The sequence below is a fragment of the Dermacentor variabilis genome, chromosome 3 (genome assembly GCF_050947875.1).
Source record: "Dermacentor variabilis isolate Ectoservices chromosome 3, ASM5094787v1, whole genome shotgun sequence".
NCBI lineage: Eukaryota > Metazoa > Arthropoda > Arachnida > Ixodida > Ixodidae > Dermacentor > Dermacentor variabilis.
The window spans coordinates 6,920,994-6,945,106 of record NC_134570.1 but is presented as its reverse complement, the minus strand read 5'-3'; the positions used below and the strand labels follow the sequence as shown (position 1 = coordinate 6,945,106).

The window sequence follows — 24,113 nt, the reverse complement described above, 5'->3', positions numbered from 1 at the left end:
CTTTCTACAGCTCGTTCTTTCCTTTGAGCCCATGATTACCACCTTCGCAGCGACCTTTACCTTATAATATGGCTAGTCTTCTTCAACCTCGTGCAACAAAAAATCACCGAAAAGTGCCGTTTATTATGCAATGGAACTGCGCTGGGATTATAAGTCGATTAGCAGAACTTAAATTATTTCTGAAAGATACGTGTGTTCCAGTATTAGCCCTCTCGGAGGCTGGCCTACCAAGCGGCAGATCTTTGATTGGATATGTCGCCCATAAGAATTGCAGCATAAAGTCATTTCCCGCGGGAAGTGCCGCCCTTTACATACGAAGAGAGATTCCTCATGTGGCTTTGAACGTCACCGATGTTTGCACCGATAGCATTGTGGTAGCGGCTGTGAGGATACGGCTTGGCTTCCGAACTCTTTCTGTCGCATCCGTATACGTGTCTCCGCGGAAGAAGGTAGCAATGGACTTGTTTCTCCAGCAGCTTTGTGACCGTTGCCCAGCGCCCCGAAGTATCTGCGGGGACTTCAACGCCCATCACTCTGTCTGGGGTGACAGGAACACAGATTCCCGCGGACGCAAATTTGTAGAAGTTATCGACAGTTTGGACCTGTGCGTGGCCAATGACAGAAGTCCCACTTTCTTCCGGCCTCGAGCCTCAGCCACATCCATAGACCTAACCTTGCATTCATCTGACGTCCGCGTGAAGTGGTCAACTGCACCTGACCGCATGTGAAGTGATCACTATCTAATTTTAGTGTTTACTGCCAACTTCCATATGCGCGGCTCTAAAATTAGCCATGTTGTTAATTGGGACAAATACAGGGAGCAACTTACATGTGTTTCTGGTGATGTGATAGACAAAATGATTTCTGGTAGGATGGCTGCTACCACAGCGGTCAAGTTTCCTAATCATTTTCCGACTCCGGATTTAAAACTCAGGAAGCTTTGCGCAGCCCGCAGAAGGGCGTAGCGACAACTGATGCGGAAGAAGGACGACAGGTCCTTGAAGACGACCTTCAGTAGGCTTAACTCTGCCATTCGACGCCATACGAACAAGCTCTGTAGGTCGCAGTAGGCGTCCTTTTGCGCTAGCTTGACAGTTTTCTCACCGATGACGAGAATTTGGCGAGTCATTGGCAGTCTTGCTGGAGATTCTCGTCCTAGTAAACATTTCGAAGCGCTTGCACTGCGCAAGCAGAAACCTCTCGTGTGCTTGGCAGAGGAATTCACAGATGCATTTGTAAGTGTAAGTTCAGGAATTCATCCCTGCGCTTTGCCTGCAACATCTACGTCTGTGATGGACGCCCCGTTTACACTTCGAGAGCTACAGACAGTACTCAGCAGCCTGCGGCGTCGATGTGCACCAGGTCCTGACGGCATCACCAACCAGATGATGCAGAACCTACTTCTGAAACATCGGGAGATGCTCCTAAGCTATCTCAATCGAGTGTGGGAGACTGGCGACGTTCCTCCTTCATGGAAGGTGGCTTGCGCTGTCCCAGTGCTGAAGCCCGGCAAAGAAATGACCGACTTGGCCTCGTATCGTCCTGTATCACTGACGTCGTGCGTGGCTAAGCTCATAGAGAAGCTGGCAAGTAAGCGTTTATCTTGGTGGCTCGAAGATAGAAGGGCTTTGCCAACATGCATGACTGGATTCCGAACAGGTTTAAGCGCGCAAGATAGCGTCTTGGACTTGATAAGCCATATTGAACATCATAGAGCTTTCGGCCTTTCAACACTAGTTATTTTCCTAGACGTATCAAAGGCTTATGACAGCGTCCTTCAGAGCTCAATACTATATAGTTTGCAGGCCATGGGCGTACAGGGCTATCTTCTGCGATTCATTCACTCATTTATCAGTGATCGTAAAATTCAAGTGCGGTTAGGAAGTAACACAAGCACCGAAAGGGCAGTATCGCGAGGTGTACCTCAGGGAAGTGTTCTTTCCCCAACGCTCTTTAACGTTGCAATGGCTGGTCTTCCCGCTGAAATGCAAAAACATTACAGGCATGTCCATATGTCGATATACGCCGACGACATTTGTCTTTGGTTAACCGGATATCAACACAAGCGTTTAGCTCTGATAGCTCGACAGGCATTACTTTCAGTTCAAGATTACCTTCAAGGTGTTGGGTTGACTCTCTCGGTGGAAGAATCTGGCTTCATCATGTTTCCAGGTAGAGGAAGAAGGTATGCGCGGCTGAAGATAGACCTTAATCAATCTTGTCTTCGACAATTGAAACACAAGCGCTTTTTGGGCGTCATTATTGACTACCGCTTACAGTGGCGACGAGCTGTGGACTCGGTTGTGACATCGATATCTTCGCGTCTGAGTGTGATCCGTAGAGTTGCAAGTGAGCAATGGGGAAATCACCCTACTTCAATGATCAGGTTGCACGATGCACTAGTGACGAGTCGAATAATGTATCAGCTCCCTTTAATTTCCCCATCGATATCACAGCTGAAACGACTTGAGGTTCTGCACAGAAAGGGCCTAAGAAGGGCTCTTGGCGTTCCGCAGACTGCTCCTAACAATGAAGTACTTTATGAATCTCTATCGAGACCTCTTAGCCTAGTCGCCTCACAAAGGTTATTGATGCAAATTGGCCGCGTCAAACAGACGGCAGCCGGCCGAGCCCTTCTACAGCGCCTTCGAAAGAGATCCGAGTCCCGAGCGTACTTGGCCCTTAATAGTCTTGGTTACCTGGGTCTTGACGCTAGAGGTCGAACTAAGAGGTTGAAACTACCTTGGTCTTTCGCGAGCCTCGTTTGTTCGTTGGCAATTCCTCACGTTCGTGCTAAGCGGAGTTCTCCTTTGGCGGCAACGCGTTCGCTCGTACTGGAACATCTTGAAACTGAATATGCACGTCGTCTTCAAATCTTTACTGATGGCTCTGTGGACAAGGTTAGAGGATCTAGTGCAGCTGCTTTTCACATTCCCTCTTTGAAGTATGATTGGTCCGTTCGCGTCACTGCAGTCGTGTCGTCCACAACGGCCGAAAGCGTTGCTATTGAGGCAGCTCTCAAAAAGCTACGGTTTCGTATACGCCTCAACCTGTTGTCATTCTTACAGATTCGAAATCCGCCCTTCAAAGGTTAGAGCACGGGTTCCCTACTGATACCTTATCTCTAAGTTCCCTGCGTTCCGTGCAAAATCTCCGTGTCAAAGGCTTCTCCATACGATTCCAATGGGTGCCATCACACATAGGTATCATAGGCAACGAGATGGCGGACAGCCTCGCCCATAGTGCGCTGTCTGGAAATCCTTTGAGAAATGTGCCTCAAGAAGACAAGAGACTCTTCAGAGAAGCGGTGTCGTGCCACTTCAGTTCTTTGTGGAGCTCACCTCACAAGCCATGTGGGATCAAGGCTCTCAAAAGAAACCAAGCCACCTTACTGCTCCGCATTCGCACGGGCTCTGCTCGTACCCCTGCGTGGATGTATAAGACTGGCCTGGCGTTATCACCATTATGTTCAACGTGTGGTGTGTGCGGTGACATAGAACATTACCTAATGTGCTGTACGGTGTATAACGCGGAAAGGAGGGTGTTATTCGGGTCCCTCAAGAACACAGGACTTCCTCACAGTTCTCTTCAGGACATTGTCCGGTTGTGTAGGAACCGGTTGTGTAGGAAGGAGGTCTCTCGCCTTCGGTTAAATTACCTACAGGACACGGATTTGACTTCCACATGGTGAACTGAGGAGTGACCATTTGTAATTGGGAGGTCTGTGTCTGATTATGTGATTTATTTAAGTGTCGCTACGGTGGAGCAATTACCGGCAGCAAGTGCAAGGCTAATCCCACCAGTAGCCTACAACTCAACTCAACTCAGATCACTTGCTCTCTCTCTCTCTCTCTCCCTATGTGTGTACATTGTCAGGATGTGTCTTCACACGCATACAGACCTTTTTTCCAATTTGACGCTTCTAATAATCAAGCATTAAAAGGGTTAACGTAAGCTTTGCTTTCAGTTGCTCGAGGGAAGCCTACTGGCAACCTGTGGTTTTCACTTGTAGTCTGTCATTTTGTTGTTTTGGCAGTCTAGCTGGGTAGCAGTTTTATCTTTCACACTGCAACCAGCAACATTATCCCTACAACAGGTGCTTTTGCGTGTGTCTGGGGCACGCAATTCCTTCAGAAGTCTTTAAGCATGAAATGATTTTAGATTCCGTTGTCGGAGGCATTCAAGTGACCTTGAGGAAAAAGCCATAGCCATTATTCGTTTAGAAAAAAATTATTTCAACAACAGACGATACCAACACTGAGTGACAATGACGGAACAATTCCATAAGGACGATAACATCCACAAAGTACGAATCATTGTATGCATGGCATGTTTTAAAAGAAGTGTCCGAGTCCACACTCACTGGCATATAACCACATAGACCCACGCGGACGCTCCGTTACACATGAACTAATCGTCACATTACAAAAAAAATGATGTTCAATGTATACAGGGTACACAACGCTTATGTACAATGATGATGTGGTTTTACATAGTTTTGTAACGATGCTATGAGATGTGTATAGTATTGACACGTGAACTCGTTTATCTTTTACGGGTGAGCGCTTTTACCATCTAAGAAATGTTAGCGCTCAGCACAGGACACGTCTACATGTATCGGAAGTTTCTAGAATGCTATCGATGCTTCTATCAGCTGTCTGTTGTCGCCGAACCTTGTGTAATCTGATTGCATGCATGTACGACGCGAATGGCGTAGAACTTTATGGAAGGCACACGGGCCCCAGCGATTACTCGGGAACATTCGACGACTGATCTATAAAAGCCGACGCGCTTGACTCGCTGATCAGATGTGTTCGCCGTTTTCGTTGAGCATTGAGTGTAGCCAGTTTTTCTGCGCACAGGCTCGCCCAATAAAGTTAGTTTCGCCGTTCACAGTTTTTCTTACTGTGTTCACAATTTTCTTACTGTGGCATAGCTGGTCTGTCTGATTCCAACTGTGACACTGGAGCATGCTCGGAGCGGACTGGACCTCCTGGTGTGCCAACTTCTATCGCGTTTAATTGAGAGTTGTCTGAAGGGAAGACTCGCGCAACTGAGGTGTGTACAAAAGAGCAACACGAAGGCAGTTTAGACTTGTTGTTCAGTAATTTACCATATAGCAGAGACCACGCTTCCGAATTTGTGCAGCGAAACCACAGCTCCGGAATGCGTCAGTGTCAGGTCACAGATATTGAAAGAACCTTGTTGCGTCCGGACTCTTCTTACGCAGCTAAATGTCGCGAAACTTGCTTATTCGAGTCTTCGGTTTGTTTCTTTTCGAAAGAACTAATTACATAGGGGCCCTCCACGACGCGGGTGTTTGTTTTATTGCCTATTCTCTGGCTGCTCGTCTTACGGCAAAAACGACGCTTTCTTTGCTTTTGCAGCAGCGAATAATTTGCGAATGCGGCTCAACTTAACACTTCTGTCACTCCACGCAATTTTTGTTTTGCGTCTCGGTCGGTCCATCTGCGGAAACCATACTCCGGCGCGACGCATTCTGTCGTCCACGCAGGAAACAAATCGCCTCATGCAGAATGCCGCGAGCCAACACAGGGTCGCTAGCGGCTGCCGACGGGCTTCTCGCGTTACCCGGTGCCCTCGACGCCTGCAAAGAGCCTTTTAGCCGCTGTTTGGCCAGGCGGCTCCTCTCTGTCGCGGCGACAGCCCGGTGGAGCATTGGACGCCTTGCGCTGAGGAAACGAGGGGGCCTCTATAGCTGCTGTCGGCCCTGATGTTCGTTCCTTAGAATTTGGCCTAGGCTTCACTCACAGTTTATTACCTGTCCGCACTTATCTCTCAAGCTTTATGTTAACCATCTTTGTGAAAATGTTATGTCGCTCGCGCATTCAGGCACTTAATTTACTAAACTGTCAGGTGTCAGTTTCGTTCTCTTGGTAACTGCAGTATTTTGTGAGCACTATAGCATTCTTTATTGCATGCAAAAGAAGTAGTTATGCAGATCCCACGTCCTGTGGGAATCTATGTTATGCGAAAAATTTTGCAGCCACCTGGCTATGCAGCATTGTTTGAGGTTCGCCGAAACGCTACCAGGTGGACCACTGTTTCCCTGTAAGTCCAGTATCTGCGTGTGTGGGTCGCAAGCGTACGTGCCTGTGACGACAGCAGCGCGACTACGACCACGCTGTAGGCGATCGCATGACGGCAAGTGTTCTTTCTACGCCTATACCGCCTACGATATGGTTACAATGGGTGGCGAACGAGAGCCTAAGCGAGAGAACTACGGATTACTGAGACGTCGTCATCATAGACTACGTGTTAGTCATTATTTCTACGTCAAGTTGTGTATATTAAAACGACGATGTCATCTGTACTTCGGTAAGATATGTTAGAACCTGATTAGCCTGGGCGATCCCCAACTCTATACAACGTCGCACCGTTTCTGCGTACCATAAGCTGCTACCAGAAAAGTACTGCGCAAAGTGGGCTGGTGCTAGAGACAGTGCAGTCTCACACGCCATCTCAAAGCGCGTCGCCAGGAAACATGGTGGTGGTGGTAAGCATTTATTACTTGAGCCTTATTTACAACACTACTCGTGAGGAGGCTCAGGAGCGCGTAGCGTAGCCGGGAGTTTGTGGTCCTCGGCGACCCTCAGAGCCTAGTCTACCAGAAGTGTTTGGTCGGCTGGGTTGGAGCTAGACACCGCGGTCTCCCATCCCTCGACGTAGGTGAGTTGCCACTCAGAGGGCGGCTGGAGCTCAGGGAATATGAACATTATGTGATGGAAGTTGGCTCTAGGCGCGCCGCAGAGCGTACATCCCTGTCAATATAGGCCTAGATGAAACAGGGCGAGAAAAGCTGGAGAGAGGAAGGTTTGTGCTTGAAGCTGGCGCCAGGTAATTTGCTGGAATTTAGTTAAGGATTTACGTGGCGGAGGGTATCTCAACCGCACTTCGCGGTAGTGGAGGGTGATCTCATGATATTCTAGTAATCAGTCTCTGGCGTTATCCAGGTCATCGGACGGCGTGGCTCGGTTGACGGCTACTCGAGCGATAGAATGGGCCATCTCGTTGCCTGGCTGGCCAACGTGCGCGGGCACCCACTTGAGCTTAATTGGTCTGCCGGGGGTCTGTCGATAGAGAATTTTCCATGCCAGTTCACGAATTCGGCCTTTGGAGTAGTTGCGGATTGCAGTTTTGGAGTCGCTAAGGATAACCGCGGCAGTGGTCGTTGAGATGGCCAGGACTATGACAGCCTCCTCCGCCTCTAGGAACGTGCGCGCCTGTATTTGGGCGGCTGTGGTGTAACGAAGTTGGTGCGACAGTACACTTACGACATAGGCCAGTTTGTGTGGGTAGCTAGTGGCGTCGACACACATCGTGAAATGGTAGTACTGGTGTCGTTCGTAGAGAGCTTTTGCCCTGGCCTGCCTGCGATCCTCGTGATGCGCGGAGTGCACGTTTTTAGGCAGGCGGAGGATAGTGATGCAGTTTTGTATGTCTGATGGTAAGGGACGTGTTTGATCGGCCTCGGAAGTCGGGCTTACTCCCAGTTTGTCCAGGATGGGCTGACCTGTGGTGGTAGAGGACAGCCTCTCAATTTGTGCTGTGCAGTGGGCTTCCGTGAGCTCATCAAATGTTTTATGTACACCCAGGCGAAGGAGACGCTCATTTGGCGTGTGCTTGGGGAGGTTTTGTCGTGTGCTTGGGGAAGTGCTGCCTTATACACTTGACGTATAAGGGCATCCACTTTTTCCGTTCAGCCCGGTTGAGATGTAGGTATGGGTGCAAGTATACTGGTCTGCTCATGACAAAGGCCTGCACTAACCTTCTCAGGTCATGCTATTGGCTATCCGCTTAATCAGGCGCATAGTGTGATGTACTGTGGTGGTGAGTTTGGTTATAGTCGCCGTGTGTCTGCCGTTGTTCTGCATGACCATGCCAAGCACTCGTAGCTGTGTGACCTCTGAAATGGAGTACGTTCTCATGTGGATACGGATGCTCGGGGGTTGGGTTTGGTCTATGCGACTTATGAGGGGGGGTGGGAGAGAACACAAGAAGTTCCAACTTGGCGGGGGAGCACGCTATGCCTATTGCCGTGGCCTGCTCCATCACCACATCTGGTCCTGCTTGTAAGGTCGCCTCCATGTCGCCTATACTGCCTGTGGTAGTCCACAAGGTAATATCATCTACATACAGGGAGTGCGAGAGGTTGGGAATATTTGCCAGGTCTCTGGTCATGTGAGTGAGAGTAAGGTTGAAGAGGAGTGGCGAGAGCACTGATCCTTGTGGTGTGCCTCTGCTACCCAGTTGGAGCATGTCTGTTGTCAGTTCTCCCACGGTAAGGACTGCAGTCCTCACCTGTAGAAAAGCTGTGACATAGGCGTGTGTTCTCCCGCGTACGTGCAGATCGGACAAAGCGTTCAGCACTGCAGTACATTCTACATTGTCGAAAGCCTTGGTGAGATTGAGTGCTAGTATCGCTCTCGTGCGTTTGCCATGCCGGGGGTGCAGGACTTCTTCAGAGAGCTGAAGCATGATGCCTTGCGTGGATAGATGCCCGCGGAAGCCAATCATTATGTGAGGGAAGAGATTATGTGTTTGCATACGCTGTTGGAGTTTTTCTTGTATGACATGCACAAAGAGCTTCTATTGCCATGTGCATTGCTAGGTAGTATTACTGTCATGCAAAAAGTGGACGACATCCGCACTGAGAGCAATGTATTCCAAGAAAACGGTCTCTCCCTTCTTGCACTTAATGGCTATGCTCCTGCAATGTCACATTTAGGCATATGCCAGTCTGTCCCACATAACGCTGGCGGCAGGAAAAATGCATGCTATACACAACACTTATTGAGCATTCAGCGAATTTCTTTCTGTGTGTAGAATTGCACAAGTTTGTCTGCTCACAGGGCTAGTTCTAGCGGGCAACTGAGAAAACTTCTAGGGAGTGGGAAAGACGGCAGAAACCCCGCCCTTTGGCCTGTCTTGTTCATTTTGCTCGAGATAGCGTGTGTGTCTGCGGGATCGCCGCTATCTTTCTGCGAACAGCTGCTCGCGTATCAGGACGGAAGTCACAATTTTACGACTTCTCACGCAGCGTGTCTGAAACAGAAACGACGAGATGGCGCAGATAGCGAGCTGCCTTCAATGGAGCAACCTGAGAGCTGAAGCTTAAGTGGTGACGTGATTTAATCAAAGCGTTGTTCAAACAAGCCTGAACAATGCCGTGCTTGATCAATTTAGTGTGAGCTGATGGAAAATGCGATACAGTTTTCTTTAGCGCGACGCTCATACTTCCGGCGGACACGTTGGAAGTATGCGGCTGTCCTTCTTGGGCGGCGTCTGGAGCGGCGAAGGACTTTTTGCGGGCCCTGCGTTTCTCAGGAATCCGCGGTATTTTCTCGTTACTGCTGCTTATTCGTTAAGTCGCAGGTGGGAACGGTGACGTGGAGGCATCGACCCTGTTTGCGCTGAGGCAGGGTTGCTCTGCGAACAAAAGCGCGCCAGCTTTCGCTTTACACAACACATAGCGATGTACTTAATGTCGCAAAGACTCCGCAGCGGGTGGTGCGTGTGTGAAGCGCGCTTCTGTGTTTACTATACTCAGTACCTGTAAATTGGTCCGCAAGTTGCCGTTTTTTGTGCTCAGCACGCTGCCATACGATGTCCAGCGCTCAGTCTTTTCTGCACGCCTGACGTAAAGTGGTCGGCCTGAATTTGATTGCTCTTGGGTAACAGTGGTGCTTCTCTATCTCCCTCCCTTCTAACGACCTTGATCGGTCAGTCATGTTCTTTGTCGGCATGACTATACGCGGACTGGACGAAGCTCTGCGTTGTCTGGTGCTGTTCTCTCAACACCGTATCGCGAAGAGAGTATACCGCGTGCCCCTTTTCTTTCCGCGAATGTTGTGGGCTCTTCTATGAATGGGAAGCCTTCGTGCGGACCGCAACGGCGCCTCGGGCATGTGCTCCCGCCCGCTCGACGCCAGTAACCGGGCGGCAGTGGTCACTGCGTGCACGTGTCGCGCCCTCCTTCCGACGCTCGGCTGTATCGAGCGGCAAAAATTCATTAGTTATGGGCGAATTGATTTTCTATGCGGAGTGTTTTCACGACCATTTCAGGCCACTTCAACTATGGCCCTTATTGGATGCTGTCGGCCTGCCTCATTGGTCGAAATAACCCATTGGTGAAGAAGCCTGCGCCACCCGCCGGTCCGCGGGTCCCGTGAATGCTGGAGAAACTAAATTAAGAAATACTCTGAGTGGGTTTTGAGGAGAGCAAGGAGACAGCAGCACACGGCGCAACTTCACTACGGGAGACCAGGCCGGTCAGGCAGGCCGTCGACGACGGGTATGACATCTTTTTGTATGTAAATATGTGTACAGTGCAAATTTAAAGTAAGTTCCAAGTTAATAAACCTAGTTATTCAAATGATACCTCTCATCGTCTTCTTACCTGCGGTACTGGACTTGCCCCTGCCGGAGCTCATCCCCCCGTATTGTCGTCTCCCTGGTGAGCTGATGCGTCAGAACACTAACAGCTGCGTCGCAACCGGCAGCCTACGCACATGAGCAAAATGAGAAGTGGAGGCGTGCAGTCGGCTGGCGATGATATCGTTGCAGCGTGCTTCCGTGACTGGAGCGGCTCCATTCGGGCTAGGGATGCGCGTGCCCGACGCACTCGAGCCGCCGATCGATCCGGCTGCCTCTCCTGCCTTCCTCTGCGACCGGGCTCGGTTTGGCACAAATTAACTGCGCTACGGAAAGCGGTCGATGTCGGTTTTCAACTGGATTACAGGAAAAAAAAAAGAACGGCAGCGTATACTGTTTGTGGGTCCTCGTGCGCGGAAGGGCGCTTCGATCTCGGCTGATCTCGTTCGCCGTTCAAAATATTTCGGGCGCTGTGCCCTCTATCCTTGCGCAGCCCATCTTTCATTTTCTCTGTAATGAACTCTGTCTCGTTAGGTCGTTCGACTGCCGAGGAATTCCTTTTTCATAGGACGGCAACGGCCGCATGAGGTTTAATTATGCATATCCGATGTCCCCTACATTTGTTCCCAGATCGGTGGTTCTGGAAAGATCCTTTGATCAAAGCCTTTCACGAATCAATGCACAACGGCGTCCGTGCCGCCACAGCAAAATTTCATCCATTCCTTGGTTTCTGCGCGGTAAGATGCTGCGGAAGGTTGACACGGCGCGTGCGTCTTACAAGTCTTTCTAAGATCGATACAGGAAAAGGCAAACCACAAGCGCGGACTGCCCCTTTCGATAGCGGTAAGAGGCTGAACGGCTACTGGCACAACCACGCGCAAAAAAAGAAAAAAATTGAGTTTGCCTGTGAAAGTCAACTGCCACCTCAAGGGGTGAGAAATATTCAAAGTTCGAATGGCGATTGAATATTTCACACTAACTATTCGTATTCGTATTCTAAGAGGAACCACTCGCTGTATTCGAATATTATAAATGTACCAAATTTTTCGCTACAACCGACTGTTAAACATGGTTACTGTTCTCCGTTTGCTAAACAAAATATCGCACTTTATCAGAGGTGAAACGACAAAAATTTTCGAAGAAATGCAAAAAAAAAAAAGGTAATCCAAGCCTTGTTTTGGGTCATACAACGGAAGCCTACATGACAACTTACGACAGTCACTTGTATTCAGTGACATAGTGTTTTTGACTATCTAGTCATGAATCAGATTTTAGAGCTGAGCTCTTAAGCACCCGTTCTTCGTTGAGCTTCAGCGTCCTTGGCGTAACCGAGCGAACGAGTACAGCGAAGGATGAAAGAGCGACCGCCGAGCGCAGTGGTGGATGAAAGACGGTGATAACGAAGATAGAGTGAGGAGGAAAGTGGAGGAGGAGGGTACGGCGAAAGCGTCAGAAGCCGCGCAAGATGGCCTCTGCGGCGACAACCGCTACGAGACGGCGCCAGAGTAGCGCGCCTCGTCTGTGCACCGATGACGCCATCGATAACGCAAGCAGCGAGCGCCTTCGCCGATACTATATATGGAAACAAAGCGCTGCACGAGCCGAGATCTCTCTGCGGTGGCTGCTGTGAATCGCGCCCACGAGTCATCCGCACGCTGCCTCTCGCGATCTTCCGATTAGCGAGGCAGTCACGCTTTTTTTTTCCGGCTCTCCCCTTTTCACCTCGTGCACTCTAAGAACAGTTTACACCCTTTGGCTTGCCCCTTCTGCCACACAAAAATAATCGTCATCTGCCTTGATGCGTTTCCTTTCTTTATCGCTGCGAGCCCAGAACTTTCCAGTAACGAATGGCACGCGCGTTATCAGCATAGAACAGTTTACACCCTTTGGAGTGCCCCTTCTGATAACGCGCGTGCCGTTCGTCACCGGAAAGTTCCGGGCTTACAGCGATAAAGAAAGGAAACGCATCAAGGCAGATGACGATTATCCTTGTGTGGCAGAAGGGGCAAGCCAAAGGGTGTAAACTGCTCTTAGAGTGTGTACAGTGGTGAAAATAAAAATGATGATGATGATGATGACACTTCGCTTTGTTTGCAACGTGCCGCACGAGACAGATTGTCCCCGCCAGCGAGTGTATCGCGATATAAAACCACGCATAAAGCTGCGTTCAAATTTCGCATAAGGAAGTATTGCAATGGTCGGTGAATTTTTTACGCTACAACCAATGATGCTTTCTTTGCAACGAGACGTTTTACGTGTGTCCACGGTACACGACTCCAAGAATCTTTTTTTTTTTCTCAATGTGTCATCTCTTATCAACAACCACACATTTGGTGTCTTTGGCAAGCAAGTCGTACAGCAGCCAATCATTCTTGTAAAGCTTGTTTACATAACCATCATCACCAGCCTATTTTATGTCCACTGCAGGACGAACGCCTGTCCCGGCGATCTCCAATTACCCCTGTCCTGCGCCAACCGATTCCGACTAGCACCCGCAAATTTCCGAATTTCGTACCACCACCTAGTCTTCGCCGTCCTCTACTGCGTTTCCCTTCTCTTGGTACCCATTTGTCACCCTAATGGTCCAACGGTTATCTAATAGGAGCATTACACGACCTGCTGTCCATTGTCCATTGCCGTGCGTCAAACGCCGTATGCACAGAAATGGAAGGCGAGGCGCGACTAGTCGCTCCTCCACGATGTAAAGCCTCGGAAAATGATGAGGCACCCGGGGCTATACATACCCGTGTATTGCTGCGAAAGGCAGCACGACGCGCTGTTACTAACGAATCCTGGCACGTAGAACAGACGCGCACCTCACCGCACTCCGAGGGCACACACTGCTTCGCCGTAGCCAAGGCGATCGTGCGTTGGTCGACGACCCGCAGTGCAGTCATAGTTGTGAGGTCACGGGAAAACCACAAGCGGTCACACAAAACACAGGCCACGCGAAATTGGTTCCCGACGAAGTGCTTCTGAAACTTGGCCGTTGCTCCGGTGAAACGTTCCAAGTTTTCGGGATCGGGGCCACATGGACGGTTGGCATGTCTTTCCGCCTCGCCGTCTTGGCGGGCAGGACGCTAACGGGACCGCCACCACGGGAGAGCGGAAGGAAATGAAATGGGAAACGCAAGCGCTTGGAACGCCGGCAAAGATAGCGCCGGCGGTGCGAGCGTAGACATGGCCGACGCGGGTGAAAGCGCAGTATCTGCTCCTATCAGCTTAATATCTGATACGGGTTGTATTTGGACCTAAGATTGTAAGCTTAATTTTGCAAATTGGCGGATTGCTTAAAGCCCGCTTCACCTCCGCCGCGTGTCGGCCCGGTTTGCACTATCTTCGTGATGGGCCCACATTTGGGGACTACACGGCTCGATAGAGGCATGCAATTTTTTCCGGAGCCTAACCATCTGCAGCTTCGCTGTAAAAAAAAAGTGTGCGGAAACCGTCGACGATGATTGCCAATGTAAGCGGGCCGGCAATAGACAAGAGGTGCAGGTTAAGGCAATTCTACTATTACGCCTCAATCACTACGTCATCGTAAGCGAATAGCACGAACGAAGGAACAATACGAGCGAGTTTAGGAACGTTTTCCTTGCTTAGTTAGACCATTGACCAACCACGAAAATGGCCAAAAGAGCCAAAGAAAGCTATTCGCACAAAAAATCACCGTCTGCTAAAGTGCCAGTCTTGTGCAATCCGATTGCTCCCGGGAAGCAGTCGCCAAGTTTCAGTCGTTCCAGGCAGCTCTGGCCAAGAGCAACACACAGATGGAGGCCGCTTGCCGGGTAAATTCTTCGGTGTTTCCGGTCAGCAAGTAGGCTACTGGCCGAAGCAAGTAAACACCGAACGCTCTTCGTGCTAGAAAAAAAAAAAAAGCAAGCGCGGAGCGAAACGACAAGTCAAGCACCTCTAGCCGAAACTCAAACAAAGGTGGTGAGTAAAGTTATATGCAGAAATTAAACCGTTTGGGTCGGCGCGCCACGTAAAAAGAGCACCAAATTATATTCTGCAGGTTTGTGCCGCGTTCACAGAGCGTCACTGAATGCTCTAATCTGAGCGGACCTATTCCCAGCCTGACAGAATCAACGATGCCAGTGGGTGCCTGCGCGTGTCGGGGGGGAGGGACGTTGACTAAGTGCGCGAAATCATCCGTGGGAAAGCAAGCACTGTTACTCGATCAAATTACGTTTGATTTATAAGCTACATAGCCATCGCTGCTGTTGCGGCTAGGGTGGCGTTGAGGGCATAGAAACCACCAATCCCAGCGAATACGACATCGAGTTGCAGAAAATGAAGGAAAAAGGCCTTATTTAGCTTAGTTACACTGCTGCGGTACGGAAGCCCAGTCCATGCAGGAGCAAGTTAAACGTCTCAGTTCGCATCAGGGCCCTGTGTCCTCACTTTCGAAAAGTTCCTGCTTTTAATCCCGTCGTCTTCCCCAGGCAAGTCGACTAGGGAATCGCAAGAATGTCAAGCAGCAGATCACCATCGTCGACTCCGTTGTGACACCACGCCCATGCTATCCATAACCCGCGGTAACTCCGCCTCGAAGAAACTGGTTTGGAATCTGTGGAAAGTAGTCATGACACCTGGTTCGTTCGTTATTGGCCACACCGTTCTTCGCTCAGACTGCCAAGTGAAGGGTGGGCTGAGGGCGTTTTGGGGGAACCCTGCAACCGCCGTTTTCCACGCTGTCTTGACGGCTGGATAAGCGCCGAGTGATGATTGCTCATTTGACTCGTCTATTTAACTGCGCCTATCCATTCGTTGTTGTGGTTCCCTCCCGTTCATCGTTTTCTTCGGTTTCCAGGTAATGGTGGAGTGAGCGCTTTTAGTCGTTGTCCAGGCCGCGTTGACGTCCGGATAGGAGGTCCGGTGGATTGACACGCGGCAAACGTTCAATTAACACCCTTGGTGATGCTAAGACGTAACACTGCGCTGCGTACAGATGAGCCCGTTGGCTTATGTTCATCTCAATGTTTTCGCGGTCTTGCTCTGTTTGCAGTAGCAGGAGCCATAGGGCTCTTTAACTGGGTAACTAATCCTTGTATAAAAAAAGTGCGGGCTTCCAACGCTGTGTGGCTTTTGGGACACCCATTATGTTGCCTAATGTGGTCTCGATGCATAAGGCCGCGTTTCACTAGACGCCGTCTCCGACAGGTGAAGAGCTATGTGCGAGGCCCGCACCCTCGTTTCCCTACTCGTAGTAGTCGCTAAAGAATGGGGAAATAAATTAGTGCGAATCTACTGACACCGGGAAAAATTGCCGTTGACGTAGCAGATTTCATACCAGATAATGACTCCGCTGGAGGGCCACTTGGGAACGTGTTTGCCGCAGCAGTTGGCACACCGCGCCGAGGACGCATGTCGCGACCTTCCGCCGGCGCGAGAGCCTTCGTCTAATGCCTCGCTTCGAAGAACGCTTTCGTAGTGGCATATTCCTGGGGTTTTCCTTGCGCGCACAGGCGCCTTCGCCGCTCAGTCGTCGTGTTTGCGCAATTCTTCCCCCTTGAAATGCGAGTAGTGGCGTGGATATAATGAGCCCTTTGTTTGCGTTGGAGAGCACGCCATTCGTCAGGGCCTGACCCTTTTGTCTGGAGCGGTGCACCCTTCCTGTCCGTCCTCCGGGCCGGCGAATCCCGGAAGCCGAAGAAGCGACAAAAGAGTACATCACGTTGCTCGCACGCCTGCCGGATGGGTGTGTGTCTTTGCTGTCCTGATTCCGGCGATAAATAACGAGCGAAAAAGCATTTGCGTAGAGGAGATCTCCTCGGTTGCGGCGCCCGAGCTTGGCGTTGTCGTCGCGTCTGCACCACGACTGGCGCCGTCGACCGGCCGCTCGAACGATTAGCGAGCGCTTCGATATTTCACGCGGGATCGATGCGACCAAAAGTGCGGACATAAATTCTCATAACTGTCGCCAGAAGGCCGTGTTCGGCCTCGTGGGCAAAGCGAACCGCTGCGTCCGAGCCGGCAAGCCGGGAATGAAACGAAAAATGTGCTCCAGGCGAAGGACATAAATCTGCCGAACGACAGCGGATTGTCTCGATTTCTCACCAAAGGCTTCCCAGTCGGTGCGCTTGCCGAGCATCCAACCGACAGGTAAACACGCTCGCCGCGGGACCTTCGCGCTCTTCGCGTGCGCGCGCTGCAAGAAATGCGAGGGGAGGAAGGCGATCGCCGGTCGAGCAAGAACATCGACGGAGGAGGACACGCTGGGGAGCCCCAGCAAATCTGGAAAAGCAGTTACACGCAGACTTTGTTCGGTCAAGGAAATCGATTGTACATCGGAAGGACGAAATGGCGTGCAGAGCGTCTTCAGCGGTGCATGCTCCAAAGGCCGCGCAGCATTTCTAGCACCTCCACTGTACAACGTACGCGAGTAAGTGGCATACGGTGGTTGTCAAAAATTCACCGCACGCAGCTTTCGCCGAACACAAGCCCAGCACAATAAATGTTAGAAAAATTTTGACGTTTCGTGATGTCAGGCAAACATTCAGCCAGTTCGGCGGAATTTGTCCACCCTTCATCGCGCGGCTTTGATTGCCGCACAGTTGCCAGAGAACTGTGCGGCGTCAGTTGTGGGTTGGCGTCACACTTACGAAAAAAGGGTCCACTGTTTCGGTATCGGCACTGCGCTGAGCAGTGCAACTTATGCGACGGCGATGGAACCGTACAACTCATCCGCGACCAAAGACAGTCTACCAGGCTGGATAACAGAGCGGTCGCAGCAGAGAGAGTACTCCACCGTCCACTTCACAGAATGCCATGACTGAACTTCTTAAGGACGACCGTGTTCAGGGAGGGGGGGGGGGGTGACTGCCTTTGAGTGCACGACAGCTTTTGTGGATGCGCGCGCATCACAACTCATGACTCTAGCAAATCCCTAGCGATTTAGTCAACCGCCCATGCCTTCTCATTTCCCGCTACGCTCTCTCTTGGCAAACATTAAAATTCTTAAACGCTAATAATCAAGGCATACAGCAAACAAGAAAGAAAAGGTTAATTATGCATACGTCATCAACCTAATATAACCATATTAAACACAAATGCCCGAAGTATCCTTAACAAAGTTGATCAATAAAACGTTCATTAGACCTGTACTAGAATATGCTAACATATTTCGGTTTCTTCAATATGTGACTAACCTTTCGCGACTTGAACGAATACAGCGTAAAGCACTCAGGTTCATTCACAATAACTATAAACAAACTGACTCTCCAACTGAACTAGCTACAATCTCCGGGCTTGAAACACTATCAACAAGGGCAAATCACGCGCGACTGAAATTCCTCTATCAGCTACTTCATAACGTATTTAAGGTCGACTCATCAAAGTATGTTTCACTGACACACAAACGTGCATTAAGGAACCAGCAGGCGTACACGCTAACTGAGTATTCATACCATGGTGACACCTTCAAACATTCTTTTTTCCCGCTAGTAGCACGAGAACTGAACTGTCTGGACGCATCCGTTACTAAAGCTGACTCATTTCCAAACTTTTGTTCCCAACTAGACTACGCGTTTTAAACACTAGTGATGTGGTCATTCTGTCGGCTCTAAACAGTAGACAATATATTGTGATCATGCCTTCCATTTAAACTTGTATGTGCTTTTTGAAAGTTGTTTGCACTGATTTCTTGTTTTTTTACTTTTTATTACTGTAGAATTGTTTTGGTAATTATAGTCTGTGCAGAGTTGCTGTGAACAATTATACTATAGCTGTCAAAACCTGAAAAACGCATTGCCCAACTTCTCAGGTCTCAACCAGAGACTGGCAGTATTCCAAATAAGTAAATAAAAAAAGATCCTCAATAGCTGACCAAAGGGTACGGAGATAAAAACGCCGTTCTATTACGTATTTCACGGCCAAGTTATTGGAATTTTGTCCATTACGGTGCCTATATATCTCTCAGGAGCTTGTTGCGCGTGTTAAAAACACAATGGTTCAATGAATTATTACAAATCTTTAGTGAAATCGCGTCTTGTAGCTTATTTAGCGCTAACTAATGAGAAAACATTCGTCGCGTAAAAGATTTTCGGGCTTGTTTCATCGTTGCCGTGGAGGCGTTCTGGTACTCGGGCTTTACTCTTTTATGCAAAGTGGTGAAGGACACGTGAGGCTACAATAACACGAATCTTTGCGCAGCCAAGCACAGAGTGGACGGCAACTGCTTGGGTGCAGATGGGCCACGAGCGACCGAGGGTCGCGACACGATGGCCACGTGGTCACCCTTCTGGGCCATCAGCTCTTTCACGTGGGGCCCACAGCGTATCTCGGAGTTCCTTAAAGCCCTCTTTCGCCTCACGTGTTCTTTCTACAGCGAAGCTGTCTATAGCTAGGATCTGGAACAAAATTTGTCCGAGATGTTGAAAAAAATACTCAGTGCCCTTCCACTCTGTGAGGAAGGATTAAGCAAATATTTTTTATTGGTTTTTACGTGCCAAAACCACTTTCTGATTATGAGGTGCGCCGTAGTGAAGGACTGCGAAAATTTGTACCACCCGGGGTTCTTTAACGTGCGCCTATAATCTAAGTGCACGGGTGTTTTGGCATTCCGCCCCCATTGGAATGTGGCCGCCGTGGCCGGGATTCGATCCGCGACCTTGTGCTCAGCATCCTAACAGCGTTGCCACTGAGCAACCACGGTGCGTTGAAGAAGGATGACCAGCGAAGCTGTTCTATGTGGGCCCCTTACTGGCGAACTGTACTTCCACCGCAGGTCAGCCCGGTATTGCACTATCTTCAGTATCGGCGACGGAGGAAGAATATTTAGGAGTCAAAACGCCCACGGGGGCTGACGGGAGCCACAAAACTATGCGGCGATGGAGGCGCATGCAGTGGCGGCGCCTTGTGGCGTGTCATGCAAGCCGCAGCGAAAAAAAGAAATAATGCAGACGCCCCGGTCGGGGAAGCTCGTGCGCGCTCTGTTTGGTGGCACCCGTGTCTTCCTCTCAAAGCAGACGACACGGACGTTCGCTTCAGCGGGCACGCCGCAACGTAGTATTTGTGCGTTAAGGCAAACAGCAACACTTCTTGTCAGAGGGCCGTAATACTAAGAGCGCTGCTACGCGTAAATGCCCTTCGGAATTTGCTAGCCTGAGATGGGACGCAAGTGGTTCGTTGAAAGCTGCGAAAGCGGGTACAAGTCTTGCAGGTGAACACCTTTAACGCTCCGAATGAGCATCTGCAAGCATTGGCTGCGGCGATTCTTGGGGACGGCCGTCAGCTCACATCGAGAGATACCGTCTGCGTGAGGCACTTCACGAGCAACATGATGGGACGGGATACGGTGAGCTTAGAGGCGAGGTAATCCTGGTTGCCTTTTGTGGGTGTTGGGGCTGTTGCCTGGCCATAACTTTTTACCCGAAACCCCACCATAGAATTAGTTTTTATGCAAAATAAATTTATTCATTCATTCACGCGAGAAAAACCTTGACTATGTCCAGAGGATGTTCCCTGCTTATCTCTTCCCTCTCCTGCATCTGTGACGTCCCCGAAAATGAAGTGGACTCCCCGGGAAGCGTCATCGAATATCAGTCATGTCCCGGTTAAAGATAAAGAATGAGTGTATACGACATGCCAGGGATATCAACGGCGGTGAACGAAAGCAACGTTCGCGCAGCGTATGAGGCCCATGAGCTTGAGGAAAATGAGCTTGGTCACATACTCGAAAAAATTGAGGGCATGTTTGCCTTCGGCGAATGCCAGCAGCGCTTAGACTCATCTAGTAATTCAGCGCGTGGGCCTCAAACAATAGGGCCTCGTACAACCGGAAATTACAGATCACCTTATTATAGCGGTCATCGAAAGTAAAGCATGTTATTTTTTTACGATGCTCAAATAGTTGAAGCGTAGCACCGATCGCTGTCCAGGCTACCAGCTCTAAAGAAGCGCGCGTGAGTGCCCTCAGTAGAGATTTGTGCCAGGAGTGCGGCCGAACCTATATGTTTCCACAATAGCTTAACTAGGTAAACTATAGAAGCTGCCGAAATCGCATGAGCAGGAGATGATTGCGTCAGTTGGCTGCCAGTGGCTTTTTCAAAGGAAGAGCTTGAATTCCTGATATAGTCTTCACGTGGCAGTGCACCGCCCTCTTCTCTGCAGATCCGGATGGGTGTAGATATATTTTCAGGATCCGCAGTGAATCTTTGTTGAAAGTTAGCGCCTGTCCTGTCTCGACTTGACCCTTGTCCTCCTAACTGCGCTATGGTACGTGTATCACGATGAATAACCAATATGCCCAAACCTGTTCCTTTCTGAATCTTAGCGAGCCAGCTGCGAATCCGTGCCTTTCCTTCTTCAAGTGTGAGAACTTTCTGCACGTTCGACCCAACTCGGATTTGCCGCGCCCGTCTTGTCACCTCGTGACGCTCACCTAGTCCATATTCGCTATTCGAGGGGAGAAAAAAAAATTGGGGGGTTTTACGTGCCAACGTTACGATCTGATTGTGGGCACGCCTGTAGTGGGGGACATCCCGATTAATTCTGACCACCTGGGATTCTTTAACCTGCAACTATGTCTGAATACACGATATTTTTTTTGTATTCGCCCCCATTGAAACGCGTCCATGGTCGGACCTATGAACACGAGCTGTTCAGCAGCGCAATGGCATAGCTGCTAAGCTGCCTCGTCGATTTAATAAAAAAAAAATGCCACCACCGTCTGGAAAACGTTGAAGTAACGAACGTTAGGTGTTTGGTTTGCTAGAATTTATATGAATCACATTAAAGTGAGGTACACCAATGTAAATACTAGTTTGTATTTATTTTCCCATATGATCAACACACTTATAGACATTTCACTTGTACATATTGCAACCAACTATCACACACATCACTGCTCAACATCTTCTTCACTGGCACCTTCACCAAATTCTTCATTTTCCTAGGTAGACGAACTTCTTATTGCATAACACTTTCGTCGTCTTCCATGGATACACATTCTTCTCGGTTTTTCTTAATTAGCACAAACACTTTCCTGTGATCAGCGAAATAGTTACGCTGTTGTTGTCGCAAAGTTGTCGGAAGTAGCCGATTATTTCTGATCTCTTGGACTCATTTACCGGATCTTCTTCGGCCGCGGCGTAAGACGTCGACGGTTTGGGATCATCCATGTCCTTCTTCAAGCACACATTGGTATTCATAATCCGTGGTTCCACCTCTATCCGTTGTATTGTACCGTTACGTCATCATTGGCACCTGAATTTGGCCGCCATCTTCGATTTCCAATTCCGAAACTATGTCGACATCAGAGTATGACGTTATAATCACGTGGTTTCACTTATAGCCGCCATATTGGATTATGACGTCATCATTGGCACCCAAATTTGGCCGCCATCTTCGATTTCAGATTCCTAAACTATGCCGCCATTTTTGATTATGACGTCATAATCACGTGGATTCATTTCTATCCGCCATATTGGATTACGACGTCATCATTAGCACTAGAATTTGGCCGCCATATTGTATTATGATGCCACAGTCATGTGACGTATCCAAGCACCAATCGGGTTGCTACGGATTTACTATGGGTACCGCCATACTGGCTTTATCGGTAACGTCGTCAATTGGCGGCCATCTCGGATATATCAGTGACGTCACCAATCAATCACCAATCGGGTTGCTATATCGATTTACTATGGGGCCGCCATCTTGAATTTCTCGGACTAAAAATTTCACGCCGAAGAGAGGTGGTAGCAGACCCCAAGAAATCGTGAAACGTGATGAGTGACAGCTGTCGCTCTTGAAACCGTCTCGAACGATTCGCTGCAGTTTACGATCGGCGTCCTATAGCGCAGACAAGAGTCCTCCCTTGCTTCACAAGAACCGTGCCGGCACATTGCCGTTGCCCACTGCACGGGACCGTTAGCGCACTAGCCCTTTGCTCTGTCCGTCTGCTGTCGTGCACCTCTACAGTGCGTCGGCAACAAACCCGTGGCGCGTGGCTGCTTCGGTCGGGCTGCCGAGCTCTGGGCGAAGCTCGACTCGGGGAACCCTTCCAACCACGACGGTGGCTGCCGCTCTCCTGCCGGATAGTCCGTACGTAAAAAGAAGATTAATTACCTGCGTGGTAACATCAGCCCGATGTTGTAAAGATTAGGCCACGCCATTGTTTTTTTTATTTTATGATTCCCAAGTTTACTCATTAAGAGCGCACAAGTTTAGGGCTCGAGCAAATACGTGCATGCAATCAAGTCCGGTTGTAATCGCATCAGTATTTTTTGTTCGTGCACCTTGAAAATCATTCCCAAGGGCGGTCGTCGATCCGGGCGTTAGTGCTTTCTTTCACGCGCGCCTGAGGCCGCTGTGCTCGGCGGCACGCGAAGCAAGGCGGCCGTTCGCCGCTTGACGTCGGTTCCGAGATCTGCGTTGGACAATTTTTATTCGCTCGCCCTTTCCATTAAGCACAGGCTATATGGCGCTCCGTTCTTCCTCAACGGCGGGCACGGTCGACGTGGAAGCGCAAGATGGTCGTGATACGCGCCAGATCTCCGCCACAGCCTCCGAGATCCTACGTCGCAAGTCGATGTCGTACAGACACCGAGACACGTGTCCCTTCCGGGAAATCAGCGTGCGAACGCTGTGACCGAAAAGGAGAAGGCGGAATCCACCGGCGCGAACCGCGTGGCCCCGCCTCAGTCATACATAAAGTCTGCATAGAGCTCGCAAACACAGCGCTCGTGTTTGTCTATTCTTCGTCCGTGTTTTTTAGTGCGCGCTGTGTGTAATAGTTATGAAGATTTACCGACTCGTCCAGCTAGCCACCGTACTCTAGGCGCAGACTCTCTAAGATAGACCTGCCGAAGGGAAGAGCTGCGGCGTGACGCCAACTTGAGACAGGCAGGCTTCGTGCCACGCACCCTGTGCTCGCCCTCTTGCAGACACCGAGCAGTGGGACGCCGCCACATGTGCTGCGACCAGCACTGGCGGGCCTGAGAGGGAGCGAAAAGACGCAGCACCCAGACAGCTTGGGTTCTTTTTTGCTAAATTTCGGTGGCGCGATTTCCTGCACTCACTCTCATCGAGTACAGCCTGAAACTGTCGGACAAAAATTAGTGTTAATGTTCGACTAATGCGTTACTCCCTAGGGCACCATGGTTGATATTTCTGTGCACTTAATCGCGTCATAATTTTATGGCTTTTCTGTCTGTATCTATCTTGATATTCTTCTTTCTTTCCTTTGCACTGCCCCTGTTGCGTTACCTGACATACGCTAACTTCTTTTTTTCCTTGTGGCTGTCTTTTGTACTCACTTTAGAAGTTATGTAAATTTTTTTCTGGCTAGTATAACTTGCTTAGTTCGCACCATATTCTTTAATATAGTGTGCCGTAAATAAATAAATGAAAGAATGAAATAGTCGGAGTATTCCTGATCTTGGCTAAGTGGTAGAAACCGTATGTTGGCAATGAAAAATAAATTCGCGCTGAATGCTTTTCTTTTTTACCTCCTGTAGACGGCATTAGAAGCGACACGTGCGTGCCCTATAATGCCTGCGGCAGGCTTTTTTTTGTGTGTGTTCAGTGTTTATTTCGCGTGCCCCGTAGACGCCACAGGTTCAGACGCGTTTGCGCGTGCGGACTTATAGGAGCATGGTTTTTTATTTTTCATTACCCTATTCGCTCGCATGACTGAAAAATCAAAGTAGCGGGGCAATTCAAATATTCTAAGCAAAGTGCACGGCACTTTAATATTGAACCCCTCAGACTTA

At 49.7% G+C, this 24,113-nt stretch overlaps 1 protein-coding gene and 1 pseudogene across 3 annotated transcripts in view; both read left to right on the top strand.

Moving 5' to 3' along the window:
* Rbp6 (RNA-binding protein 6) overlaps window positions 1–24,113 on the top strand; it is a 1,084,430-nt gene that overhangs the window by 418,016 nt on the left and 642,301 nt on the right. The gene's annotated exons all lie outside the window — the stretch shown is intronic.
* On the top strand, window positions 13,576–13,754 carry LOC142576791 (U2 spliceosomal RNA; annotated as a pseudogene).